This window comes from Bos indicus, chromosome 9 (genome assembly GCF_029378745.1).
Source record: "Bos indicus isolate NIAB-ARS_2022 breed Sahiwal x Tharparkar chromosome 9, NIAB-ARS_B.indTharparkar_mat_pri_1.0, whole genome shotgun sequence".
NCBI lineage: Eukaryota > Metazoa > Chordata > Mammalia > Artiodactyla > Bovidae > Bos > Bos indicus.
This window is the reverse complement of record NC_091768.1, coordinates 71323682-71351120: the sequence shown is the minus strand read 5'-3', so window position 1 is coordinate 71351120 and position 27439 is coordinate 71323682. Positions and strand designations below refer to the sequence as shown.

Sequence of the window (27439 nt, the reverse complement as noted above, 5' to 3'; positions counted from 1 at the left end):
GTGCAGAGGGTGCTGAGCAAAGCACCAGCACAGCCACCCCGTGTGCACAGCCCAGAGGCGAGTTTTTACACCATTTCTCGCCAACAAATGGTATCTTTGCTCTCTGAGTGTGATCACAGGACTGGGAGCCGGGGTGACGACCGGAATTAAAATGAGGAGAGGATAATCCAATTTATTGAGCATTTATTATGTGCCAGGTACTGTGAGAGGTAAGCTTGTTACGTATTATCTCATTAGATGGCCTGAATAAAAGCGAAATTAGAAAAGCCTTTCAGAATGAACAATTATATGAGGATTGAGGATTTCGAGGGTTAGCTTTCTGTCTGTGCTGGTTGGGATAGAAGTCACAGAATAAGACTTTTAAATGCTCTTTTGAGGAGGGTTTTTAATGTATCTCTTTTCCTCTGTATTATATGTTTATAGGACCAGGATTCTTCATTGCCATAGGAACACTCAAATCCAAGTATCAACAAATACATAAAGTTTAAAATGCATTGGCTTAATTAATAATGCATATACAAAGTTTAAATGCTTTGGCTTACTTATTATAGGAATAGATTTTAGCTGTACATTTTCACTAATCTTAGTTTTTCTGAGATCTACTTTTGAAAGGGAATATGCCACGTTTGGTGTTTCACCTCACTAAAGTACACCATGGAAAAGGGTCTGTGAGAAATTTATGTACAAAGGCAGCATGATGGGTCTAATTAGCTGGAAGAATACCTGTATAAACGGGATCTGCCGGACACAATAAACTGCCCTTCCCCCACTTACTTATATAATAATCCTGGCTTTCAGAAGACTAATCACTACACACCATCTACACAGCATCTAATTTCCTCATCAAATTTCTCTGCTGAGTTTAGCCATGCTTGTCAACTTCCCAGCTCCCTCTTCAATAACTGGGTTTATTCTTAGTGTCTCACCCATAAACATTCCTATGAGCAAACCCATGAAAGAATGAAGTCGAAATTTCTTTATCGCTCCCTCTTTCCAGAAGGTTTTACTGCTCCCACTCCTGGGAAAGGTCACAGGTAATTTGGGCTAGTCGCTTCAGGGTGGCAGTGAGCACATTGTGCTCTTTTCTTGAAGCCTCTTGCTGACCACCGAAGGGGACCGCAAGCTGCGGGGACACCATTTAGGAAAGTGGGTGATGAGGGCAGCAAGTCTGCCTGGCTCCGGCTCTCTTTAAGCACAGATGAAATTGCTCAGATTCAGTTTCAGGAGAAATACAGCTTTTCTACAATCAAACCTCTTCTTTATCGCTTGTATACTAGACGTTGCTTTTTACATGGAGCTTTTATTTATTTATTTTTAATTAATTTATTTTAATTGGAGGTTAATTACTTTACAATATTGTATTGGTTTCGCCATACATCTTACATGGAGCTTTTAAATCACTTATTGTGGTAAAGAAAGGTGCCATGAGTGGACTGAATGATGATTCCTTTTCATCTTAATTGTACCATTTGACCATGGAATCATCTTTTAGTCTCTCCCACTGGATCTCCTCGAAACATCTGCCTTTCTTGAGTCTCAAAAGGCAAGTGGACACTCAGTAAGTTTGGACATGCGTAACAACCGAACTGGCTATTTCTAAAATACGGCTGACCACATCAAGCATTATTCTCAATTGCCAAAGGTAAAAACAATCCAAGTGTCCATCTGTGAATGGATAAATAAAATATATTACAGTTTGACCCTGAACAACACAGGAAAAAAAAAAAAAATACGGCTGGCCTATGGTGCTATACAGGTTGAATTGTTACCCCACCAAAAAAAGAAAGATTGGCGTCCTAACTCCCCGTGCCTCAGAACGTGACCTTATTTGGTAATAGAGTGTTTTACAGAGGTCATCAAGTTAAAATAAGGTCATTAGGATGAGCTTTAATCCAGCATGACCAGTGTCCTTATAAAAAGAGGAAACTGGCCACAGACACACACACAGGGAGAATGCCACGTGAAGTAGAGGCAGAGATCAGGGTGCCGCAGAAGTCAAAGATGACCAGCACTCCACCGAAGCTCAGAGACAAGCACAGAACAGGCTTAGAAAGGGCTGCTGTGATCTGCTAATGCTGTGATCCTGAACTTTCAGCCTCCAGAACTGTGGACCACACATCTCTGTTGTTTCAGCCATCCATTTGTAGTACTTTGTTAAACCAACCCTAAGAGAGGAAGATGAGTCTAACGATAAGTTCCAAGCTATTAAAAATATACAGTAGATGGATCTGAAAACTCATTCTATCTCAACAAATAAGTCAGTGGTAGTAAAACCATTAATGGGCTAGAGTCTGCTGTTATATAAGCATCTTCTTAAGCAAACTAGAATTGATCTCTCCTTCTGTCTATGTGGGCTTCTCTCATAGCTCAATTGGTAAAGAATCCACCTGCAATACAGCAGACCCCAGTTCAATTCCTGGATCAGGAAAATCCACTGGAGAAGGGAACGGCTACCCACTCCAGTATTCTGGCCTGGAGAATTTCATGGATTGTGTAGTCCATGGGGTTGCAGAGAGTTGGACACAACGGATCGACTTTTACTTTCACTCTATGTGACTATTAAACTGGAGAAGTGTTCTAGGGCCCTCCAAAGCAAAAAACCTCTAAGCTGCAATTTCTTAACCTCTGCCCTATTATCAGCTAGATAATTCTCTGCTGGGGGCCATCCTGTGTGTTGTAGGATATAGCATTTCTGGTCTCTACTCACTAGATGCCAGTAGCCCTCTCCCTGGGCACGTGACAAGGTCTGCAGACATTTTCAAATATCCCCTGGGAGGCAAAACCACCTACCTCACTCCCATGAAAATGACTACTCTAAATATGTTTTCAGGGACCAGTTGCAATCTTGGAATGCAAAACAATAAAAATAAATTATAATTTGTATTCCCTGATCCCTGGTTTTCAATGGCCTTCAAAGACTTTTTCCAAACCTTAGTAACAAAAGCCTTGTTTTATTCCCAGGCAAACCAATCCTATTCAATTCTAGGACCATTCACTGAGAACTTCACCTTGACCTCCTAGGTTGGGTGGAGGAGGCTAACACACGTGAAAGAGGAGACTCCTTGACACATGAACCTTACAAAATTGGCCTCCAAAAGATATCTTCCTTTTTGTAGCTGGAAGTTTTTGCCTAACAAATATGTCCATTTGGCAAGTCCCATCTTCTTGTCCTGAAGGTGGAAACAGAAGTTAATGTGAGTAAACATCAATTCATTTGGAGAAAAGGACTGTCTTCAATGGCTGTCAGGCACCTTGCCACAGTAAATACTCAGTAAATGTTTATTGCATCAATGAATGGCTTTTACTCCTCAAAGACAGGGAATAAAAATAGGAAGCTTCAGACAAGACATACTGAAAAGCTGCTATATTGTTAAGGGCACGTTTAGTGCGTGAAATGAGTCTTTTTACTCTACACTATTTTTATATTACTCATTTTTAATCCCAAGATATGCATTTGGATTAAAAATAGGAAGATTTTCTTCTCTCTTGGCTGCCTGTATTGGAGATACCAGTATTTATTGCCTTGACACTTTATGGTAGCATGATGTTCAGCTCACAGGCTCTGGATTCAAACAGACATGAATACATGAGTTTGAATCCCAGATGCAACAATCCTTTACCGTTCCTTGTCCCACCCCAGCTTCAGCTTTTTTTAATCTGTAAAATGGGAATAATATGACCTGATAGAGCTATTATGGGATCCAATAGAGCAATGCTTGCAGAATACTTAGCTTAGTTATAAGAAAGCATGGTTACTGTTGATTATTTTTTCAGAGTTAGACATTTTCCAAATTGATCCACATAAACGTCTTCTTTCCCTAAATCTTCCTAAATGACTATACTCTTTTACCACAAAGATTTTTTCCTATTGTTTTTCATGGCAGGAAAAATAAGAGATGTCTTTCTAAAATAAAGGTCAGCAAACTTTCCTGTAAAGGAACTCGTAGAAATACTTTGGGCTTTGCTAGATGATCTGTGTTTCAACTACTCACCTCTGCCATTATAGCATGAATATCACTCAGTCATAAAAAAAAGAATGAAAAAATCCCATTTGCAGCACCGTGGATCGACTTGAGATTATCATACTAAGTGAAGTAAGCCAGACAGAAAAAGACCAATGTCATATAAAATTGCTTATTTGTGGAGTCTTAAAAAAGAAAGAAATAGATGCAAATGAACTTATTAACAAAACAGAAATAGAGCCACAGACATAGAAAACAAACTTTTGGTTACCAAAGGAGAAAGTGGGGAAGGATAAATTAGGAGTTTGGGATTAACATATACATAGAACTATATATAAAATAGATAACCAACAAGGACATACTGTATAGCTCAGGGAACTATGCTCAATATTTTGTAATAATCTATAAGGGAAAAGAATCTGAAAAAGTAGGTATAAATATATTTGAATAACTGCATCACTGTGCTGTACACCTGAAACTACCACAACATTGTAAATCAACTGTACTTGAATGTAAAAAAGAGACAGCCATAGCACTGTGTCACCAAATGAACATGGCTTGGTTCCAATAAAACTTTATTTACAAAAGTAGTATCCAGGTTGGGTTTGGCCCACAAGCTGTGGTTTTGTTAACATTTATTCTCAAAAGAATGAGCAACTTTCCATTTTCATATGTCTCTAGCCAAGCTTTGCATGCTGGTGACTTATTTAAAAATAACTACATATATAAACCATGCTCTCTCCTTTCTCCTCAAAGTTTTGCATCCCTGTATACAATTTAGATTAATAGTAATTACACTGGGCTTGGAAATCATGGGATGGAATCAGGACTGAGAACATCAACGATTCATTGTAGTAAAGAAAATGTTGGGTAGTTCTTCTGTATCACTTCTGCTCAGGTGTACACGTTGGACCTGCGTGAGCTGCAGGCCTATGCACGTTGACCCCAGAGTGTGGCTGGGGGAGACTGTGCTGGAGCCTGTGGGAGTGTCTGAATCCATCCTTCTGCTGCTCTTAGCAAAAACCAGTGAAGGGGGACTCTCTTGATATGACCTCCCACGACATCAGAAGCATTAAAGCAGGACCTGCATCTTTTTTTACTGGTTTTGTTTTTTTTTTTTTTCACTTTTAAACTTCTTATTTTGTATTGGAGCACCAATTAACCAGCTTCCCTGTTGGCTCAGTCCATAAAGAATCTGCCTGCCAATGCATGAGACATGGGAGACGCAGATTCGATTCTTGGATCAGGAAGATCCTCTGGAGGAGGAAATGGCAACTCACTCCAGTCTTCTTGCCTGAGAAATCCCATGCACAGAGGAGCCTAGTGGGCTAGGTCCATGGGGTTACAAAAGTTAGACATGATTTAGCGACTAAACCACTACCCACCGATTAACAATTTTGTGATGGTTTCAGGTGAACAGTGAAAGGATTCAGCCATACATACACACGTATCCATTCTCCCCCAAACTTCCCTCCCATCCAGGCTGCCGCATGACATTGAGCAGAGTTCCATGTGCCATACCTTAAGGACCTGCAGCTTATACATCTTGTCGTGATCATAAGGGCCCAATGCCAGGAATGTCATAAGCGCTCAGGATGTTGTGCCCAATTTATGTTTACAAACCTCTGATCTCCACGGTCCAGACTTTGAGTGGTATCACAGTTCAAAGAATAGTTCACAAAAGTCACTTCAAAAATTTTTCAGTCATTTATTTCAGTTTTTAATACCACGATGGGTTGCCAAACAAAGAATATCTGTTTAAAATCTCCCTTTTTGTCTGCCATCTATATCCTTGTTTAATGAAGTTAATTAAAAGTTGTTTACTAATCCCACTACACTCTAGACAGTGCCTCTTGGACCAGGGCATGGGATTCTCGGTTTCATGGTCTGGTCCCTGACTTGACAAATTCCCTCAAACAAAATTCCCTGCCGTGTGTGTCTCTTGCCATGCTCTCCTTTCCCTTTTCTTCTGACTCTTTGTCATAAAGCTGAAAGATCAGTCTAGAGATAAGCCACACTGTTCTTGGAAGGCAGCACAGAGAAAAAGCTAGGAGTCCTCATGAATAATTATTTAATCCCATAACAAAACTATGATGCATCTTGATTATGATGTTGTGTTTTGAAACCTTCAATCAGAATTCAAACAAGCTCCTCTCCCTTCTGAGAAATGAAAGAGTAACTCCTAACCCTAAGGCAGAGAAGAAAATGAGACGTTTGACGAGAAGTATGTAACAACCACTGCCACCATTCATAATTGGATGTTCTTTGTAGCAGGTAATTTGTGGCCTGCAGTGCGGGGACACTTTTCCCTTTCTTGAGAATGCCAGTCCTGTTGATGTTCAAAGTCTGCATGCAATTTGTACTGAATTTGGGTGTATTTGTTTTCTATCATGCGTGCTAAGTTGCTTCATTTGTGTCCGACTCTGCGATCCTATAGACAGTAGCCTGCCAAGCTCCGGTCCATGGGATTCTCAAGGCAATAATATGGGAGTGGGTTGCCATGCCCTCCTCCAGGGGAATCTTCCCAACCCAGGGATCAAACCCACATCTCTTAGATCTCCTGCATTGGCAGGCAGGTTCTTTAGCACTAATGCCACCTGGGAAGCCCTATTTTCTATCACTGTGCGACAAATTACCATAAACTTAGCTGCTTCAAGTAACACTCATTTATCATTTTACAGCTTAACTGATTTCTCTGCTCACGGCCTCACCAGGCCCAAATCAAAGTGTCTGTCAGGGCTGTGATCCCATTTAGGGCTCAGGATCTTCTAAGCTCACAAGGTTGTGACTGAATTCAGTTCCTTGCTGCTGTAGGGCTGAGGTCCTTGTCTTCTTTCTAGATAGGAGCTGGGGGTCAGTCTGAGCTCCAGCAGGTCCCAGAAGTTCTTGCCACCTAGCTCTCAGGGGTTGAGTGGTGGCTGATTCCTTGAAAGCCAGCAGGAGAATCTCTGACCTCAGGGGGGGCTCCAATCCCTCTTTTAAAGGGCTCACTTAATTAGGTCAGATCACTAAAATAATCTCTTTTAGTTAATTTAAAGTCAACCGATTAAGAACCTGAACTACATCTTTTAAATGTTTTCCCCTCTGCCACATAACAAAAGATAATCCCAGAGTTGACACTCCATCAAATTCACAGGCCTTCAGTTCAATCAGTCAGTTGTGTCCAACCCTTTGTGATCCCATGGACTGCAGTACGCAGGGATTCCCTGTCCATCAGCAACTCCCAGAGCTTGCTCAAACTCTTGTCCATCAAGCCAGTGATGCCATCCAACCATCTCATCCTCTCTTGTCCCCTTCTCCTCCTGCCTTCAATCTTTGCCAGCATCAGGGTCTTTTCCAATGAGTGAGTTCTTACCCATAAGAACTTCACAGGTCTTACCCATACTCAAGGTGAGGGTGTGTACTCCAAAGATCAGGAATTCTAAGAGTCAACTTAGAATTCTGCCTACCACTGTGGGAGAGAATCCCGTGATGGAAATGTCAACAATTAACCCCAAACTACTCTATGCATATGTGTTTATACATTTATCTATGTATGTATGTATATGTGTGTGACACACTCATATATCCTTAGGAACTCACTTCTGAGGATGGGTTCCCCCAAAGTGTAAAATCCCACACTTAAGATTCACAACATAGTTAATTTATTGCTTAGTTATTAAGACTATTCCATGAATGGCATATGCATTTAAAGCTTTCACTCCATGAAACCAAGTGAAATCTTGAGATAAGTCTAATGATAGGAACAGGAGCCCAGATGTGCCTTTCAGCAATGACTTTCTCTGGCCTGGAAAACTACAAAGTGAATTTGAAACCACAAGCAACACAGTGGCAGTCACATGGATAAGATTAAAAAAAAAAAAAAAGAGGAAGAACAGAAACATCAGGAGCCTTTAAGCTGTTTTCTAAATTCAGCATCAGCAGAATATTTATGTTGGCAGCATCCCGTATCTCGCAGCAGGAGGTTTGACAGAGGCAGTCTATACATAACCCATGCAAGCCCCAGATCAAGAGGAGAGTATTTGCATAAACAGAATCCTAGAGACCGTGTCATCACTATCTTTCTCTTCCTCCTTCCTCCCTCACCACGCTACAAGCGGGTCATATTGAGTTTCCTGGGCTACCTTCCATGAACATCAAGGAATGCAACATAGATGAATGTTACATTGACACCAACATTGCCACCACCGAAAATTGTTTGTCCACCCTTTTCATTTCTCGGTACCAGCAAGCATCTGAAGACTTTGCACCTGTTCTAGTTAGCCCTGGCAAATGCAGCCTGTATTTATATTAATAGAATGATGTTTTCATAACAAAATGGATGTGCAGCCATCAGGGACTCACTCTGGATGCTCTCACAAGAATACAGGTTGGGGGAGGGGGAGCTCTTACATAAAGCCCCATGGCAAGGGGAAAAGACGCACAAATCCCAAGCTGAATCATCAGGACGGTTTGAGAACTTGTTCAGGAATGACCAGACTCAAGGACTGGAAATTAAATTAGATCCTCAATTAAGAGGAAAATATGCTGGAGATAAATGGGCTTTTCATGGGTAGTTTGGAGCTCTGAACTTTTTAGTATGCCATCTCCTGTTTCTGTCATTTGTGCCTTATCTCCCCTGGGTAGAGCTGAAAACGTGAGATCATACTTGGCTCCATTCCTGAAAGTTTGTTTTGAGTCACCAGTGTAAATATTGCCCACCCAATCTGTACATTTGCACAAATTAACTGAAACCAGCTACCCATTCCTACTTCATATTTGGCTGTGTTGATTAACCCTGACAGCTGTAACCTCATTAGTCCGAGCTCTGGCCAGAGCAAAGCAGCTGTCAAATTAGGAAGAAGTGGACTTGCTGAAGTCGCCTATGGACCAGGCATGTTAAAATCAATAGATGCTCTAAAAGCTTTCCGTTATGATTCTAATTCAATTATGCTATGCGGTGGGCTTTTCACCTCGATCCAGAATATGGGCCTGAAATTGGTTGTTTATGGAGAAAGCAGAGGCTCTATCATAAAGCAAGAACATAGATTTTTATCTGGAGAGATGTGTATCAGTTGAAAATGGGTTTTTAGCATGCATTATAACAGAGACATTTTCATATATTTTCAAATATTAGTTCCTAATGTATTTTTTGGCATGAGAAATTTTGTTAGTTTTGACAAGAAGCCAACAGGGTCCTGACTAGAGAAGTAAGAAAGATCCTGCAGCTGGTCCTCACGAAAAAGTAGAGATAAAAAGTGAGGAAAGAATTAGAACACACTCCAGTAGGAATATGACTTCCCTAAATAGAACACAGAAAGGGTAGGGAAGGAAAACTTAATATCTTTTCATTTAAATCTGGAGGTTCAGGAAAAAAGATGGTTTTCCATCCTCCGAAGTGTTGCAAAGATCAGTGGAACCAGGTCAAGTGCAATGTTTAAACTTCCCTTGCAGCATCTTCATTGTGAGGACATAGCATGGGAGAGTTGAAGAAGTTCTGAAGGAACAATCTGGACACCTCAGTTCTCATCCCAGTACAGGTCCCAATTCTGCCACAGCCCACCAGTGGGGACTTGGAACACGTTCCTTAATTTCTCTAGATCTCAGTCGAGTCCTTTATAAAATACGGAAGTTTTTCAGATCATTGCAATGGCCGCCTCTATCTCTAGTGACTGAAGACACTTTGCACAAATAAGAAGCTTCTCCACCATGGCCCAAGGTGGATCCAAGTTTCCATCTAGGGGTCATTCTCGGCTACTCTTTCTGCAATGCTCTTTAACCTATTATGCAAACAGTTGCTGTCCTTTGGCGCCCCCTGGTGGTGTCTGGAGCTTTTACTTCCCACTTTCACACGTGGCCTTGAAGATAAAAATGCTAACCGTGGGAACCATCCCTGGTAGAACCCAGTCTGCTGTTCACCAAGGGGAAAAACAATCCAAACCTTCACCGTTGCTGCATTAGAGCTTTAACACACTGCTTTTTTGAGGCTTAAGGAAGCAGGCTAATTTTTTTTTAAAGAAGTGGTATTCTTCAGATGCTTTATTGACATAAACAGTATCAACTCCTAACCCACTTCAAGTTGAAGGATTTAGAAGTGGTAAAGACTTCTACTTTCATTATTGTGAGAAAATAGACTGATAAAATAAGAAATATTTATGTAGTTAGTAGAGGCCAAGTGTTCTTTTGCACATGACTAATTTAAATTACCAAAAATTTAAATTACCATCATTAGATAATGATGCTCCAATGTTTCCCAAATATATATTTTGGTAATGAGAAAGCACTGTAAGTTTACTGAGGCTTTCCCCATAATGTCCTTCAGTTTAAAAATCATTTACATGAAAAACTCCGAGAATCAAAAGTTAAGTAAGATGAAAAAGTAAAGAAAATCATATTTTTGTTTTGGAAAGACAGGTAAATATATTTTAAGCATCACAAGCCATTGGAAATAAACTTCTTCCCTCAATCATGATAATTTACATTTAAGCTGGTAATTAGATTCTATTTGCCTTCATCGTGTCAGTCCTACCTCTTTGGTTTACAATTGCATTCTGTTCCCTTTGCTTCAAAACAATACTGAAACTTAGTAAAAAATTGTCTTTGATTTAGTGTGAAAGCAGATACAACATCTCTAAGTCAAATGCCAAAAGTTAGGACTATCCAAATCAATTAAGCAAATACAGTGTGAAGGAAAAGGGGAAACCTTATGAAACTTTAATTATTCTGTGTTAACTCCATCGACTCCACTATGTGCTAATGGAAAGTTCTTTCAAGGCTAATACATTTCCATGCATTTAGTTGGTTATGATTACAACTATGACTGTTTCCAGGTAGGGTTAAAAAAAAAAAAAAACACAGTCACAGGAAAGAGAAAAGTCAATATTCCCTAAAGGAGAAAAACATTTCTTTGCCATGTTTTCTTGACTCCTTCTGGCAAAAGGCTGTTAGCAGTTGCACCACACAATTCAACCAGAGCTTGTCTCCAGAATAAAAAAAAAAAAAAGAAATATAATTGCATCTCAGAGATTTGGTTTGGAAAACCTGCTTTTGTTTCCAATGCCTCCTCTCTTCTCAGCCCCATTTATAAGCATTTTCCAAGCTCTTTACGAGCATTTTGCCTGCCTCTCCACACTCCTAAATATCACCCTCTGCTCCCTACAAGCCAGCCACGTTTTTCAGCCTTGGCCAAGGAATAAAACATTGGTTCACCTCAAAGGCTACCATTAAATTTACCTCATTTACTGACCAGCAGGAGGTGCACCCACCCTACTGGGGTCAATGCTAACTATAATGCCAGGGAGTTCATTGGCACCCCAGACTGCTCCCCTGTTTAATGACTGTTGGGCCCCTTGGGCCAGGTAAATTCTACTGTTGACATGTTGGTGGCAATGCCCTTGAAACACCTTTGATCCATCTGTCCACTTTCTCCATTCAGGGATGTATTTAACTGTGTGTTGATTAAAAATAAACAGATATGGAGAAGTGGAGGAGGCAAAGGGAGCTCCTACTGGAAGAATAAGCCATTTATACTTCTCTGCAATAGATACCAGGGCCTATAAGGCCATCAAGTTTAAGAAAAATAAGGCCTTGAGAATTCTGCTCTCTGAATAGACCCACCATGACTCTTCTATTGCCCTTGAGATGGGCAGCAGGAACTGCTCGTGAATTTGCCAGCTCACTGAAAGACACGCTTTCATGGCTGAGCAAACATTGGGCATGGATTTCTTTGCTTTTCTTCATCATCACTTTGCTCTTCTGTAAAAAGATGAGCTCCCTCCGCACAGTGACTATGTTGAAAACAATCGTGAGTGCTTAGATACACTAATCTATGGTAATAGTGTCTGTAGGATCTGCTTGTATTTTTCAACTGGCTGATAAAAATCACACTCCTTATAAAAGGAGAGGGGATTTCCTTGTCTTTATGAAATTAAGCACATAAAATGTGCCAGCTAAGAAAGTCTAGAAATCAGCACAATCGTTTTGTCTGTAGACTGTCAAAGGCTCCCAGGCAATGAGCTGTTCTCTGTTCCCATTTTACCCCGCAGACCTGCCTCCCTCAGCCCTGACCCGGAGTGACCAGGTTAGATGGTCAGAGCTCTCAAGTCTAAATGCTGATTCAGGCCCTTCTGTCTTTGCTGCCAATAATAGTCCATCTCGGTGCCAGATTTAGTGGTGGTTTCTTATGATGTGGATACCTGTCCAGCAGGGATTGGACTGTGACCACAAGCCATTTTTTCTTAAGCCACAGAATAACTGTCAGATGGTAACTGCTGATAGTTACTACTTGCCAGGTTCAGCAGCCTCCAAGCCAGAGACTCACATCCCGTAGTAAGGCCACTGAACAGGCCTATCCCACAGGGAGGTGGACTTTTTGTCAGTATGTAAAAATTCCCTAGGGTAATAATTCAGTGTTTGATTTTCAGTTCTTCAAAAACAAGCAGATCAATACTGAAAAGCGAATAAAGGACTCCTGTTCTTTTCTCTCCTACAGATCAGTTCTTCTTACTCTTGTATTAATACTTTTTCTCTTTTCTTGCACTTGCATTTTTTACTAAAAGGCACATACATTTTTTTTGTCATCAATGGAAACTCAGCATTTTTAATTACAAGTTACGTTTATGTACTGCCTTCCCCTGAGAATGAAGAAAACTTCAGAAATGCTTCTTAGAGCCACTTTCTTTTGTGGGCAGAATCCCATTTTCCTCTCATTTTATAGAATAGGAATCTATGCATCTACTCTGGAGTAGCCCAATGCAAAGCAAAAGATTACACCAGAAGTACAGGGTAGAAACAAGCAAACAAACAAAATCAGATAATAATTCACTGCTACTAATATTGTCATGATATGTTGATGCTTCTACTCTTGAATTGAGTCTAGTTGACTTGGATGATGTGTCTCTGGTGAAGTGTGAATGTGGACAGGTAGAAATTTGCTCTAGGGAATGCTGAATTCCTAAATTTCCTAGAAACTCCAGATTGTGCCAATCTCTCTTTTCCATTTCTCATAAATTAATAGCATTGTTTTTTATACTTGTGTCTGAAAAACATTATTCCTTAAACCATAAAGTATTTGTAAAACTCTTAACAGTAAAAAATATTTCAAATAGTGAACCAAATATAAATATATAAATATAATTACATATATACATACTATGTATACACACACACACACAATGTGTGTGTGTGTGTGTATGTGTGAAGGAAAACAGTTAAATATGCTTGTAATTATTGATTGATTTATCGTATTTGGGCTTTGGGATTAAAAGCATACTCACTGGGAAAAGTACATGAAACTTATCTCAAAGTAAAAAGATAATTAACCATCTAGAAGCTATTATATCTTTTTTGACTGAAATTGATAGTCTTTTCTTAAATAAAATGTGTAAATATTTTTATCTGAATAAGCTTGACTCTCTAAGATTTTTATCTCAGAAGCAAAATAGACTATGGTAAAATTTTCGTATGTAAATAAATTCGTCTTTCTGCATTTGTAGGAAATAAGACTTGAAAATCTTAAAATGGAAACATCTTGAGCTTCTTGTGGTCTGATTCATTCCTCATATAGACGAGTACAATGAGAGCCAGAGAGATGGAGTAAACTCCTTGAGATCATGAAACTGGAGTCAAGACCTCACAGGTGACTGATTTCAACCTCTCTATTCTTGCCTCAGTAGCTCACTATTTCAACAATATCATAAACTCTAAGATATTGAGATTTGCATGCACCTGTAATGTCACTGATATGGCCTCTTCTCTTGCATTTTCTTTGTGGAAAACCCAACTCAAACAAACTATGTTCTAGCCCACTGGCTCCATTGACTTCCAGCCTTGTTTTCCAAACCATTTGCTGTAATATCTACTAAATACCAACATTACCTTACACATAGATGCCCATATGTCTTCTCAGTTCTAAGCCTAATAATGTGAATTGTACCTACAAACACTGGACAAACAAAACAGGAAATAGATCAAGTCACCGCAGACCAAACTAGGGAATAATCAAAAGTTTCCTGGATGATCAAGGACAAGAGTAGGTTCCAAATACTCTCCATTGATCCTCCTCTAGCTTACCAAAAGTGTCTTGGAAATAGTGATTTAGAATGAAATACAACCAGTTTCTGATAATCATTTCAATTGCTACGTTTCCTTGGACACATTTTCAAAGTACTTGAATGAAGCCCCACATGCAAATTATCTTCCCTGAAAAGAAAGTCTTTGTTGGCAAGTTGGCCGTTCATTTTTTGTGGCAATGGCATAGAGACACAATGTATTTTTAACTTTCTTGTTTTGTTCTTGTCTTAACTGACACTAGTAATTTAAGAAATGTTGAGGGCGTTACTGAATATAAATTTGAAAAAAAATAGCTCTTCGAACTATATTGTTAGAAGCAGGATAAATATTCAATCAGAGATGAATCAAAACATTTGGATTGTACGTGGGCATATACCTTTCTGAAAGCAGACTCTTTCCGTGATCCCTGCCTTATGACGTGGCATCCATAAGAATCACACTGCAATTTGCACCCAATTGTGCTCTGAACAACAGAAAGCTGCCCCCACCCTCATTTGAAAGCTCTTTTTATAGAATTATTGAATTTCTGAGCTAGAGATCGTATGTGAAATATCTCATTTTGCAGAAGAGGAAACAGGTCCTGAGAGCAAAGATAATTGCCTAAAGATGCAGAATGTACTAAAGTTTGATTTAAAAATCCAGATTCTGAATCCTTAGTCTAGAAACGACCACTCTTCCTTTTAAAAACGGTTGACACTCTGTCTCACACTCAAGTTTTCTTTAATGTTTATGTTTGGTATTCCACTCTTAAATTCATTCCTGTTCCTTTCTCCTTTGTTCCCTTTCTCTGTTCTCTCCTTCCTTCCTTCTTTCCTTCAACAAAGATTGTTTTACAACATGCTAGTCATTGTGATCAGCTCCGGGATACAAAGAACAGAATATGGTCCATGACTCAAAGACCGTCTCATTTGTAGAGAAGATCAACATGGTAACCAATGAATTCCAACTCGTTTATATGGCTTATGACCCTCTCCTGTCTGGCCCCTAAGCCACCTCTCTAGCTACTCTCCATCTCTCTCTGCATGCTGCACTCCAAGCTTGCCTAGATTTGGGGCAATCCCTATATTGTTTCTCCCATCAGTGTCTATTGCATATGTTCATGTTCTGGAACACTGCCTCTCCCTTACCCTGGCTGGCACCACGTCATCCTTCAGATTTCAGTCTAAATGCCTCTTCTCAGGAAGTTAAGTTTAAATCTCCCTGCTAATTTAGCAAACATTTGCATAATCCCTCTTTTCCTTACTTCAGTGATGTGTTTAATAAGGACAGTGATAAAGAAAGTGACATATTTATTTTTATATCCCCATTTACCTAATTCAGGTACTTGGCACCCAGTATGAGTTCAATAGATACCTATTGAATGGAAGAATTTGTGTAGCATAATGGGAGCAGAAATTAAAATAGTCAGTTATACTTGGAGAGGCATCAGTGGATATTATCCATGTTTATTTCATTTGAAAATTTAAGATAATTTTATAGAATCAAGTGAGTATGTATCATGCCTGATTTCCCGTATCATGTCCTGGTAAGAAATAAAAATCTGTAAAGAAGACTAATGTTGATCTCCACTATCTATACCCCAATCAATTTTCTAATATAGGCCTATAATCCCTTATTTATAAGTCTGAAATTCAAAAATTTTTTTAAAGTCTGAAAAGTGAAAAATTTTCATAAGTATTGGCAGCAAACTAGATCATAACTAACATGATGTTTTGGTCTTTATCCTACTTTGTAAGGATTCATGTTTTGTTGCAGAAGTATCAACGTCATTAGTATCGGGGTTTCCCTGGTAGTTCAGCTGGTAAAGAATCCACTTGCAATGAGGGAGACTTGGGTTCAATCCCTGGGTTGGTTATGGCAACCTGCTCCTGTATTCTTACCTGGAGAAGCCCCATGGACAGAGGAGTCTGGAGGGCTGTAATCCATAAGGTCGAAAAGAGTCACATACGACTGAAGCAACTTAGCATGCACATGTCTGTTATACGTTTGGTTCTCTAGGTTCACAGAAAGGAATGTGATTATTGGTCAGGATTATCCCCTGGAGAAGGAAATGGCAACCCACTCCAGTATTCTTGCCTGGAGAATCCCATGGGCAGAGGAGCCTGGCAGGCTACAGTCCATGGGGTCGCAAAGAGTCAGATACGACTGAGCGACCAAGCACAGCACAATCTTTATTGATTTCACATTTTATGAATGTTCTGCTACAGAAATGTTTGGTTTCTAAGTTCTCCCATGAAGCCGTATAATCCTAAACTCAAAACACGCCTGGTGTCAAAAATTATGAAGGGAATTATGAACATGCATTGATTTACTATCTTGTGTTTTGTTCAGATTATTCCATCCAGGTTTTCCAATTTGCTCCTTGATTAGAATTTTCTCTACTGAGAATAATAGAAGTAAAACAGAACTTTAGAAAACTAAAGCCGTAATCATAGACCAGCACTGGAACCTGTGTGACCTACGATCCTGAAGAAAGATCCAGAATGCCCTCCTATTTAAATGTATTATATTGAGCTTCACAAAGAAATGAAACAAAAGTGTTCATAAATTGCAGGAAAAGTAAAAAGTAAAACACTAAAGAGAATCTAAAATGACTGCTGCATTCTCTACTATCTACACTCAACATAGAAACGGAAAATGTGTACCCGTCCACGGAGGAGCTCAGAATGGTTTCTGACCGCAATGCTTGCCAACGCATTTTCACAGCACACAAACCAAAAGTTTCAGACTACCGGAGTGTGAGTCTGATAAACCATTTCCCCTAACTCCCTCTACACATAACTGAATTACCTACACTAAATCATACTCAGTTTTGGCAGGCAAACATCTTGGAAATAAAATGCTTTTTAAAAGCACTGATTTTTCCATTAATATTAAGCTATGAACGGAATTTGTCTTAATGTCCATCTATGTCCACAGTGGGAGCTTAAGAGCCACCCACTCATTTCCTTTCAATGCATACGTTTAAAGGGCTCTATGAATAAATGCACAATCTAAGAAATTCCCCAAAAGAATTAATTTTTAAAAACCTAAAAAACATTAGAGGAATGACAACAACAAATGATCTGCTGTTTTTCACAATTTCTAAATCAGACAATAAAAATGCCACTTACTTAACATGCAACATCTATCAAGTCAGCTCCGTTGCTAAGTATGTTTGCCCAAGAGATAAGTCCTGCATCCCAGTCAATTCCTAAAAGAAAAACAAAAGCTCTACAATCTCCCTCCTATCTTGACATGTTTTTAGTTGGTGAAAGATGACTGAGGGAAAAGACACTCTTTGATGAAGGTTGAGAGTATTTGGTAATTCTTGGTGAGAAATGTTATGGAAGATCCATTAGAAGAATAGATGACCACAGTTCTGTGGCCTTAGAATAAGACAGCAATAAACTGGCCCTGTTTCCCAGGAAGACAGGCAAATGGCCAGGAAGGGCCTCCCCTCACAGCAGCGTTTTCAGATGTCCAGGGGAGTCTCTGCGGCTTTCTGGTTGGCTGACAGCTGGGCTATTACAGTGCAGCCATGGATCATTACAGATTGGCACACACCTACAGAGCAGAACCACCTCGAATCCCAGATACGCTGTGTTCGCTCAAAGGCATGCTCTGTGGTATCCAGAAATTAAGGGAGGTATAATTTACAGTGTGAATGTGTACTTTCTGGGCTGACTAAATTTAGAATTTTCCATCTATATTAGGGAGGTTATGGAATATGTACTATTACTTTCCAAACAAGTGTCAGTGCGTTTTTGTGTTTCTTTGTCTGAAGGATATTGCCTTCTTCTTTTTTTTTTTTTTTAGCAGACTGGTCCAATAATGATAACAATGCAATGATCAACTCTCTACGTGCTATAGTATTAATTATAGTAACAGTGATATGCCAAAGACAGAGTAGTGAGATAGGTTCCCACACACCAGTCCATACTGGTGCAAGACCGCGCTGAAATCCTGACTGGTACATTACAAAACAAGGAGAACATAGTAGTTCGTTTAAAACACCAAATCTATCCTATTTACGAGACTGTTGTTTAGTCTGATACTGTGTCATTCCCATTCTCTTGGTATTAAAAAATATCTCTAAGAATGTCATAATGGTGATGGGATGGATAAGATGTACTGTTTCATTGCCTAAGGTCACACACAGCCCAAAAGCAGCAAATCTGAAATCCAAACTCAGGCAAGGCCACTCCAGAGCCCATGCTGTGAATCAGTTTGCCCCACTAGCTTTCCCTACCTCAGTGATCCCATCTGAAAAGTGGAGCACAATGAAAATACTCTCCCCAGGTTGTGAAAGCTAAATGAGTTTACATTTGTAAAGTTCTCCAATCTTGTCTGACATACAGGAAGTTCTATATGAGCAATTGTTTAAAAACAACAACAAAAAAATCAGTGTTTCAAGGGATTTCAGCCCATGCAGTTTAGCTGTAGATGTAGTCTTCACCCCTGTATGCGCCACTGCCTCGAAGTCATGCTGATTCACACCATTAAACACAAAATGAGTGTGAGAAACACCCACTAGGGTAAAGCATCACCAGTTTCAAAACTATCTGGGCTAAAGGCAATCAGCCATGGAAACGGGTAGTTGCCTTCTTAGCAACTAAAAAAAAAAAACTAAAAATTTCATCTGAGTGGGAGGAAAAGAACAGAACCAGGTGGGCTGTACTCCCCAGGGGTCCCCACACTCATGCAGCTGTCCTGTGGGGCTAAGGAGGCTTAAAATACAACTAGGCATAATTGTCAGCATGACCCAATCCTGCCTCAGCTCCGGTAGGAAAGAAAATGTTTATAGCTGGGACATTTACTGATTGTTTTTTAAAAAGTCTCCCGTTGGCATTAGTTGTTGGTTTGCTTCTAAAAGCTCAAAATCTTAAGAAGAAAGTTGTACTTCTCTGAAAAGCTTGTGTGTGTGCACGCGTGCACACACACACACACACACACAGCATTCTCAACATTACTGAGTCTCTGTTCGTAATAAAAGAATAAGAAGCATGTTCCTACAGATATGAAAGGAGGAAAAAGGAGAGATTTTGAGTTTTTTCCCACCACCTCTTAAGCAGTAAACAAAGAAAAAGTGATGGAATTTTTACAGGTTCCCCGTTCCATGTCTCGCTATGTTTTGTCTAGTACTCATCAGCTCAATGTAAACATCACCGCTCTTGATGCTGCCAGGTTAGGAAAGGCTAGTTAGCCTTCCAGGAAATCACCAGCACTTTGTACTCTTGATGAGTGAAAATTTGATGGCAGAACGAACCAGAAAGACTGAGCAAATGTTTGGAGGCCCATTATATGTTGTTATTCAGTTGATCATGCTGGAGAACGATCCTGCCGATTAGCGCAGCCTTTACGAAGCATCTCACATCAGGAAGGCTGGCCACTTAGCTTTCTCTCCTGCAGCCTCCAACTCAAAACACAGCTCAGCCCTTTCATCACCCATCATAGTTTTGTAAATAACCCCAGCCGTATGAAAGGATTCTCTTTCTTTTTCCAGTAACCATGTTTACTGTAGACGTACAACATACAAGTTACGACATTTTGTTTTGGACTTCTCTTTTAATTGGTTTTTCTGACCAGGGACCCACTGTTGTTGAAACAGATGTTGTGGGCCCCCATAATAGCTCTCAGCTGCCAAAGGCAAAATATAAAACTGTGCCCGGTCCACACAGAGCAAATGACTGTGAAGACGGGGTGCTTATTACAAACAATCGAGAAAGCTGACACTTCAGACATGTAGCAACTTCTGGGTGATCATAGACAGAACACATCCAACATCACTCTTCTTGTGCCCTCTTCCCACTCATGAATAACTAACTTGAAGGGCAAGTACAGAATGAAGTACAAGTCTACCCCTTCCCAAAGTAAGAACACAGACACATACTCTCAGGAACTATCGTCCCGCTAACTCACAATGTGAAACCAAAAGACCCTCCTCCCTCACACTCTCACCCAACCTGCAAGCTCCAGCAAGCTGTAAATTTTATCTCCGTGTGAACTAGTTTCAGGTTTGAAATGACAACTTGATTTTTTAAAAAAAAATCAGTAATCCTAACTGTAAATGCAATATTTACCAGAGTGGTATGCTGGTAAATGTTTTAACAACAGGTTCTCTGGGGGAAACAGCCCTGATATGTAATATGTCCCAGTTTCCACCGTGTCGGTATCCCCACCATGATCAATTTCAAGCTTTCCGTGTGACATTACTGAATGCAGAGAAGGGAAGAGGTGAGGGGTGTCACATCATTATAGAATAATTCCACAGTCAACATAAAAATGTCAAGAGCATCAGTAATTGAGAAATGGTGAAAAATGATTATCAAAACGTGAGTTATGCATATTTATTGCCTTTGTTTACAGCTATGTTTGATTGCTGGGAGAAATGTCAATAACCTCAGATATGCAGATGATACCAGCCTTATGGCAGAAAGTGAAGAGCCTCTTGATGAAGATGAAAGAGGAGAGTGACAAAGCTGGCTTAAAACTCAACATTCAAAAAAATAAGATCATGGCATGCGGTCCCATTACTTCATGGCAAAAAGATGGAGAAACAATGGAAATGGTAACAGACTTTATTTTCTTGGGCTCCAAAATCACTGCAGATGGTGACTTCAGCCATGAAATTAAAAGATGCTTACTCCTTGGAAGAAAATCTATGACCAACCTAGACAGCATATTAAAAAGCAGAGACATTACTTTATGATAAATGTCCATATAGTTAAAGCTATGGTTTTTCCAGTAGTCATTTATGAATGTGAGAGTTGGACCATAAAGAAAGCTGAGCACCAAAGAACGGATGCTTTTGAACTGTGGTGTTGGAGAAGACTCTTGAGAGTCACTTGGACTACAAGAAGATCAAACCAATAAATCCTAAATGAAATGAATCCTGAATATTCATTGGAAGGACTGATGCTGAAGCTGAAACTCCAGTACTTTGGCCACCTGGTGTGAAGAGTCAACTGATTAGAAAAGACCCTGATACTGGGAAAGATTGAAGGCAGGAGGAGAAGGGGACAACAAAGGACGAGATGGCATCACCAACTCAAGGGACTTGAGTTTGAGCAAGCTCTGGGAGATGGTGAAGGACAAGGGGTCACAAAAGTTGGACATGACTGAGTGACTGAACTGAACGATGACAGTTATGTTAACTGGACATTTATATAATTTGTTGATAACGACTGTGCTTAACAACCAGCTTCCAATATTTCTGAAAATTTAACAATTGGCTCTTACAAGCTGGTAGATACTGGCTCCAGCACATACGGTCCACCAGCACATTATGAATGACCACTTAATACTTTTCTACTCTGTCTGTGGTCCTCCGTCCAGTAGCAACAGCATCACACTGGTAGCCCCCTACCCCACCCCTCTTCCAGAATCAGCTTCTGCATTTAATAAAACCCCCAGGTGACTCTTGCACACATTAAAGTTTGAGAACCACTGAGCTGATGAACAACTTGAGAGGATGCAAAGTTACATAGTAGAGAAGGAAAATATATATACACACCTTCACTTTTTAAAAGGCTAAAAACAAAAGCCTTTTAGACAAAACCGACAATCATCATGATGTTTCAAAGCAACTGCAAAGAACTGTGGCAAAACCCATAATGTTCCAAGATTCTTGTTCAGGTAATTTCGAATACAATGCGTGTTGTCATTGCTGTAGATTTGGGAGGCAGGGATTCTGCTGTTAAAACCTTTGAGTTCAAATCCTAGCTTTCTGCAAAATTTTCCAGGAGAGGAACAGTGGGAAAATGATTTAACCACTTTGTACCTTAAATATCTTATCTGTAAAGTGGGGTGATAGTAATAACACCTACTTCATTGAGTGATTGTAATGAACTGTGAGATTAAAGTACTTACACAACCTCCTGGTACATAATGAATGCTCATTAAACTTTAGTAATTATTACTTTTTCCTTAAGGGGAAAAAGTTCCAAACCATTCTCTATGCATCAACCCTCAAACATGTTTAAAATAAGAATTATGAACTGTTTTTCTCACTACATCATCTAAAACTTGATTTTGATCCGTAACTTTTATATTATTCTTGTTCCCTAAGACTCATAAGAAAATATAACAATTACAATTATTTCTAAAATATGTCCAAATTTCAGAGTGATTCATTCCAACCTTAGAAGTCACCTGGGATTCTTCTGGGAAAGTGTCTTGCATTCTTTAAAAAGAGACCAAAGAAGAGAAGCTGTCTTCTGCTTCGTTTTGTCTCACGTGCAGATGCTGTTGTGAACTCTGTGACCACAGGGAAGTCCTGAATGACAGAGAGAGGGGGGGAAGGAGCCTGACTGGGAGGCAGGGAGCAGGAGATGACATGAGCTTTCTTCCTGCATGACTTGGAGAAGCTCCACCTAAGAACCTTTGTCATTTGCAATAATGCTGCTGCTGCTGCTGCTTAGTCGCTTCAGTCGTGTCCTACTCTGTGCGACCCCATCGACGGCAGTCCACCAGGCTCCCCCGTCCCTGGGATTCTCCAGGCAAGAACACTGGAGTGGGCTGCCATTTCCTTCTCCAATGCATGAAAGTGAAAAGTGAAAAGTGAAAGTGAAGTCACTCAGTTGTGCCTGACCCTTAGCGACCCCATGGACTGCAGCCTACCAGGCTCCTCCGCCCATGGGATTTTCCAGGCAAGAGTACTGGAGTGGGGTGCCATTGCCTTCTCCTATCTGCAATAATAAATGACCCTTATTGTTTAAACTAGATGAGTTTATTGTTCTACTATTCATGGAGGAGTATCTGAATGCTTGAAGATCCCTTTCTGTTAAATTGAGGCTCAAAGGAGTTAAATGACTTGCCCAAAGTAGCAGTTTGTAGCAACACCATGCATTTCAGGTAGGTTTTCTTCCCCCTCTTCCCTTCTTCTCTCCTCTTCTCTCTTTCCTTTACTTAACTAAACTCACAGTAAATATGATCATCTCAAATTCTTCTAACAGTCAATACCCATTTTTTATGCAACATATCCAATGCTATGAGTGAGACCAAAATGTCCCCAGGAAGCTGTAGACAACCAATTGGGCATTCAGTTCCAAATGTTATGCTTTGAGTAGCTTTTCTCTAAGTAACCATATGGGAGACAGCAACTATGGGATAAAATTACACCAACAGAAATCCAAAAAATTACTCAATTATGGAAGAAAAATAAATCTATTCAACTAGCTTTTTGGTCTCTTATAGAAATAATAGCTATTGATTTATTTCGTGCCTTTTGCAATATTCAGCCAGTATTATTGGCATAACCTAGCCTTTTTCCCCCTGAAATTTGTAACTCTTCGAATGTTTTTTCAACAATGACTTACAAAAATAAGACAGATCAGAAAAGGTCTAACCAGGAAGAAAGAAATAGTTCAGGTGATTTTAAAGCAGAAAATTGGTTACATACGTGATAGTAAGGAAACCCAGAGCCTGAGAACAAAAAAGGAATGCGTTGCCATCTCTAGGCTGCTTAGACAAAGATTGAAGATGCTATTATAAAAGCCAGGGGACACGATTACTCAGAAGAAGCTCAAGCAGTGGCAAGTAAGTCTGATAGGAGCTGGAGCCATGGAGGAGAAGCAGTCATTGCTGGGATGCCACCAAAGTCAGAGAGTTAGCTTCTCTCTTCTCCCACCCTCTAGTCTCCCACTAGAGCCTCAAACTGGTCAAATCCAACCACAAGCTGGCCGACAGAGTCTGGGAAATGTAGCTCGCAAGGGTCAAAATCAGGAGCAGACTCCTGGAAAAGTTAACTGTGGGGCTAACAACAGGCCACAGATCCTCTCAGGAGTTTGAGTAAACCTTTGTAAACTCCTTGTAAGAAAACTTATTTGCTGATTCCATTTATTATTGCATTTTCTCTTAGTTCAATTGAAATTGTTGCAAAGAAACATGAAGGTCAAAAACAGTTTTATTTCACTTTAGTTGGTCTCCAATCAGCATATGTTAGAATGAATTAAACCTAAAGATTATAGGAACGCCTCTAACACTCTAAGAGGAAGCTTCAGCAATGAGACTTTTTATTTCAGGCAGGAACCTCCAGATGGGTAGATGGGTATTGCCCCAGGCTTAAAAATGAAATAGAGGCAGACATGAGGCACAGGTGAAAACATACATCCACTCTCTTATTATCTCAACAGATTGAAAAAGTAAAATGAAGAAAAAAGAGAAAGGAAGGAAGGGAGGGAGGGGCAAAAGAAGGGAGAGAAGGAGAAAAAAAAAAAATTCAAATCAGGAGCATTTTAAGTACTGCACAAGTCAAAATATGGATATAATATGACCATTCAGCTTTCAATTATCTAACAATTCACATATCTTTTAGCATCTTGATCTCTGAAAAAAATCTGTTCATTTTCTACAGTCTATTTCTATTAGCAAGTGGCTGTAAATTGAGTTTTAAATATCTGAAAAACACCCTATCTCTTTCCTCTGCTACATGATATTTATCTCAACATGTAGTAACACAATTTTTGAAGATTCAGCATTTTTATTCTATCCATTTTCCTATCCTTCATGGCCATTTGGCTGGCTCACAGCCTTCACTGAAATAGAAAGATTCCAGTCTCGCTCTCAATTTCAGACTGTGAGGAGAAAAGTCCTAGTTTAATTGAAATTGAAATCCCACAATTAGGTTAGATGAGGACTTTCTCAAAGGATTCTTTGGAAGGCTATCTTTTTCTCAGTTGTATAGCTAGGAAATGAAACGGATCATCAAGGAAATTCCTTAGGTCTTTTGCACTGTCCATCAAGGAAATGTTTAGCTCATGTACCAATTCACTTTTTCCCTTTTTTTTTTTCCTTTTGTATTAAGTGATTTTTATCCACAAAATAAGATGACCTAGGGCACTACAAAATGACTTGAAAGTTGATAGTAGAGAGCAGGAAAAAAAAGGAATTTTAAATGAGATAAGTATAGGAGGTTGAATACCAATTACTTAAATAAGGCACATACTTTTTATCCTACATAGAAAATCAACAATGTGTATGTTAAATATATATATATATATATATATATATATATATATATCTACCATGTATTTAGTGAGTGTTTGGAAATGAAATGAGAATATTAAACTTTATAAAGTGTTTGGTTGGTTGCATTAGATGGGTACCACTACTTCATGAGATGGATTGATGAAACACCTTTATTGCTGTCAGAACTCAATACAACAGTTCTCATCGAGTAAAAAAACACTACAGAAGTATTGTTTGGCAAGAATTTAAAGTCATGTTTCATATCAGTAGAAATTATGCCTAAGGGCTTGTGTGCATATGTGTAGACTATGTATTAACTCCAAAAATGTGTTACAGCTCTCCCTTGAAAAGAGACTCAAAACCAGGATATTGCAACACTTGAATGTTCATGAGAATATTAATATATAGATGACTCCTAACAAGAATGAGAAAGGGAATAATGTCTCGGCTTCCCATAACATCCTGCGTACTTTTCTAGGAAAGTACATGCTATAATGCTATAATCTTTTTATTTGTCTGTCTCCTCTACTAAACTTTAAATTCCTTTATATTAAGAGTTGTAGCCTTTTAAAACTCTATCCCAAGTGCTAGCATATGCTAAGACACACTGGGAATTTTAATCATGGTTTTGAAATAATGGAATGGTATAATAAAAGGATTATGCTTACTTGCATTAAAACTTTTCATAAATATAATCTGAAAGAAGTAATGTCATGGAATCTAATCCTCAGATGTGGGCTGAAATACTGGCCTTATAACTAATATCAATATTTTTTCTATTTTCTTAGGGAATTTTCACAGTATTATTAACATTGACCAAGCAAATTACCCCCCAGAATAATTGCACAAGATTTGATCATGCCTTGTCCAAGCAAATAAGTAAATATATAACTTTGGACAAAGTCATTACTTAAATTTCTTATCTTAGCTTATGAGTCAGTAAAGTTTGTGACTTGTAATAAGACATTTACAGAGAGTAAATCATAGTAATTGGCCAGAATAAACCATTGACATTTAGAACTTAAAAGAAATTAAAATTTTAAATTGGTACAACATGGACTAATTAATGTTGCCATAAATTGCTATTATAGAGATTTAGACCAAACTACTTAAATTGTCATCTTAATCATTATTTTTCTATTTTTTATTTTGTAAAGAGTTTTACATCTCTTGAAGCAAAAATTTATCACAAACTATGAAAAATTTCTGAGTGGTTCTCAAAAATGTACAGTAGAGTGCTCAGTAATCTGTGTATTTGAACCTAGAGTTCAAATTTGCTAATGGTATCTGATTATTTCAATGCCAAACTTTCCTAAACTTAACAAAACCAGTTTTCCTACTAAATATGATTCTGTTATCTCTTTTTTCCAGATTTCCAAGATTATCCAGTTACATAAAAGGAAATTCTGATATCTTCTTCCCCACCAACTCTCCAAATTATTAAATGAACAGTCATAGGAAGTAAATAGGATAGTCACTATACTACAATTTTAACTGCCAAATGGCTAATCTCTACCTCTCCACCAGAACACTCTTGTAAAGGAAATTACTTTGCTCCCAAACTTTTTGAGGAACTGGCCTAGGTGTCATGTAATAGTCCAATCAGCCCCTGTAATTGTACAAAGTGAGCACCTAACTCAAGGAAAACCAAGTCACAAGCCTGTCAATGACATTTTGACAGAGTCTAAGTGGAAGGAAAGAATAGATACCTTGGGTCAATCAGATTCCTTTTCCCCATGATCTTAAGGAGTAAATACCCAGAGAGTAGGAAGGCCAGTTACCATAAATGCAGAAATGGCACCATGACAGAATGGTCATGACTAGCCAAAGTCACAAGCAAACCAAAATCATGGCAACACATTAGCATTAAAAGGGAGAAGACAGTGGTTGCCCCGCAGGAGCAAAGATGTTCCAGTGAGGCTGTAAAGCCTGTGGGAAGCCTGAGGAGTCTCAGAATAACTTTTCCATACTGCTTCATTCGGCACCAGCCCATGTATGTCCTCCCAACCGTTTCCCAAAAGGAAAATAAAGAAGTTTGCTGCTTTCCTAATAGTAAAAATAAAACATCATAAAACAAACTAAATATTTAAATACAATAAAGTTTTTTTTAAAAAACACTGCAACACTAATAATGTGTTGTTGAGTAACTATTAGACGTCTCCTTACACATGTATTAATGATTTTTCATGGATGGCTTGTAGCTTGCATTTTTTTAACTTAAATGTCATGAACACATTTTCATGCTCATAAATATAGCTTTGTAGCATTACTTCTCCTGGCTCATAGTATTCCATTGTGTCCGTATTCCATAACCTCTAGCAGAAATGCCCTCATGATAGACATTTATATTGTTTCCAATTTAACTCTACAATAAGTAATGGGGCAATAAATCTGCTTGAACGTTCTAAATATCTTATAACATAGTTTTATTTAATTGTCTAATTATTTTCTTAAAATTTTAAAAGTGGAATTACTGG

The 27439-nt window shown here is 39.0% G+C and overlaps 1 long non-coding RNA gene across 2 annotated transcripts; it reads left to right on the top strand.

Annotated features, from left to right (window-relative positions):
• The first annotated feature begins 33 nt into the window (after positions 1-33).
• On the top strand, positions 34-27282 carry LOC109563961 (uncharacterized). Of its 2 annotated transcripts, XR_002181446.2 has the most exons (6): positions 34-209; positions 6099-6236; positions 13436-13578; positions 14837-14940; positions 20361-22847; positions 26334-27282. It is a non-coding gene; the product is annotated as an uncharacterized lncRNA (long non-coding RNA). The 2 variants fall into 2 exon arrangements; XR_002181445.2 differs by lacking the exons at positions 20361-22847; positions 26334-27282 and adding an exon at positions 16344-16666 and having other exon boundaries at positions 39-209.
• The last annotated feature ends 157 nt before the right edge of the window (positions 27283-27439 follow it).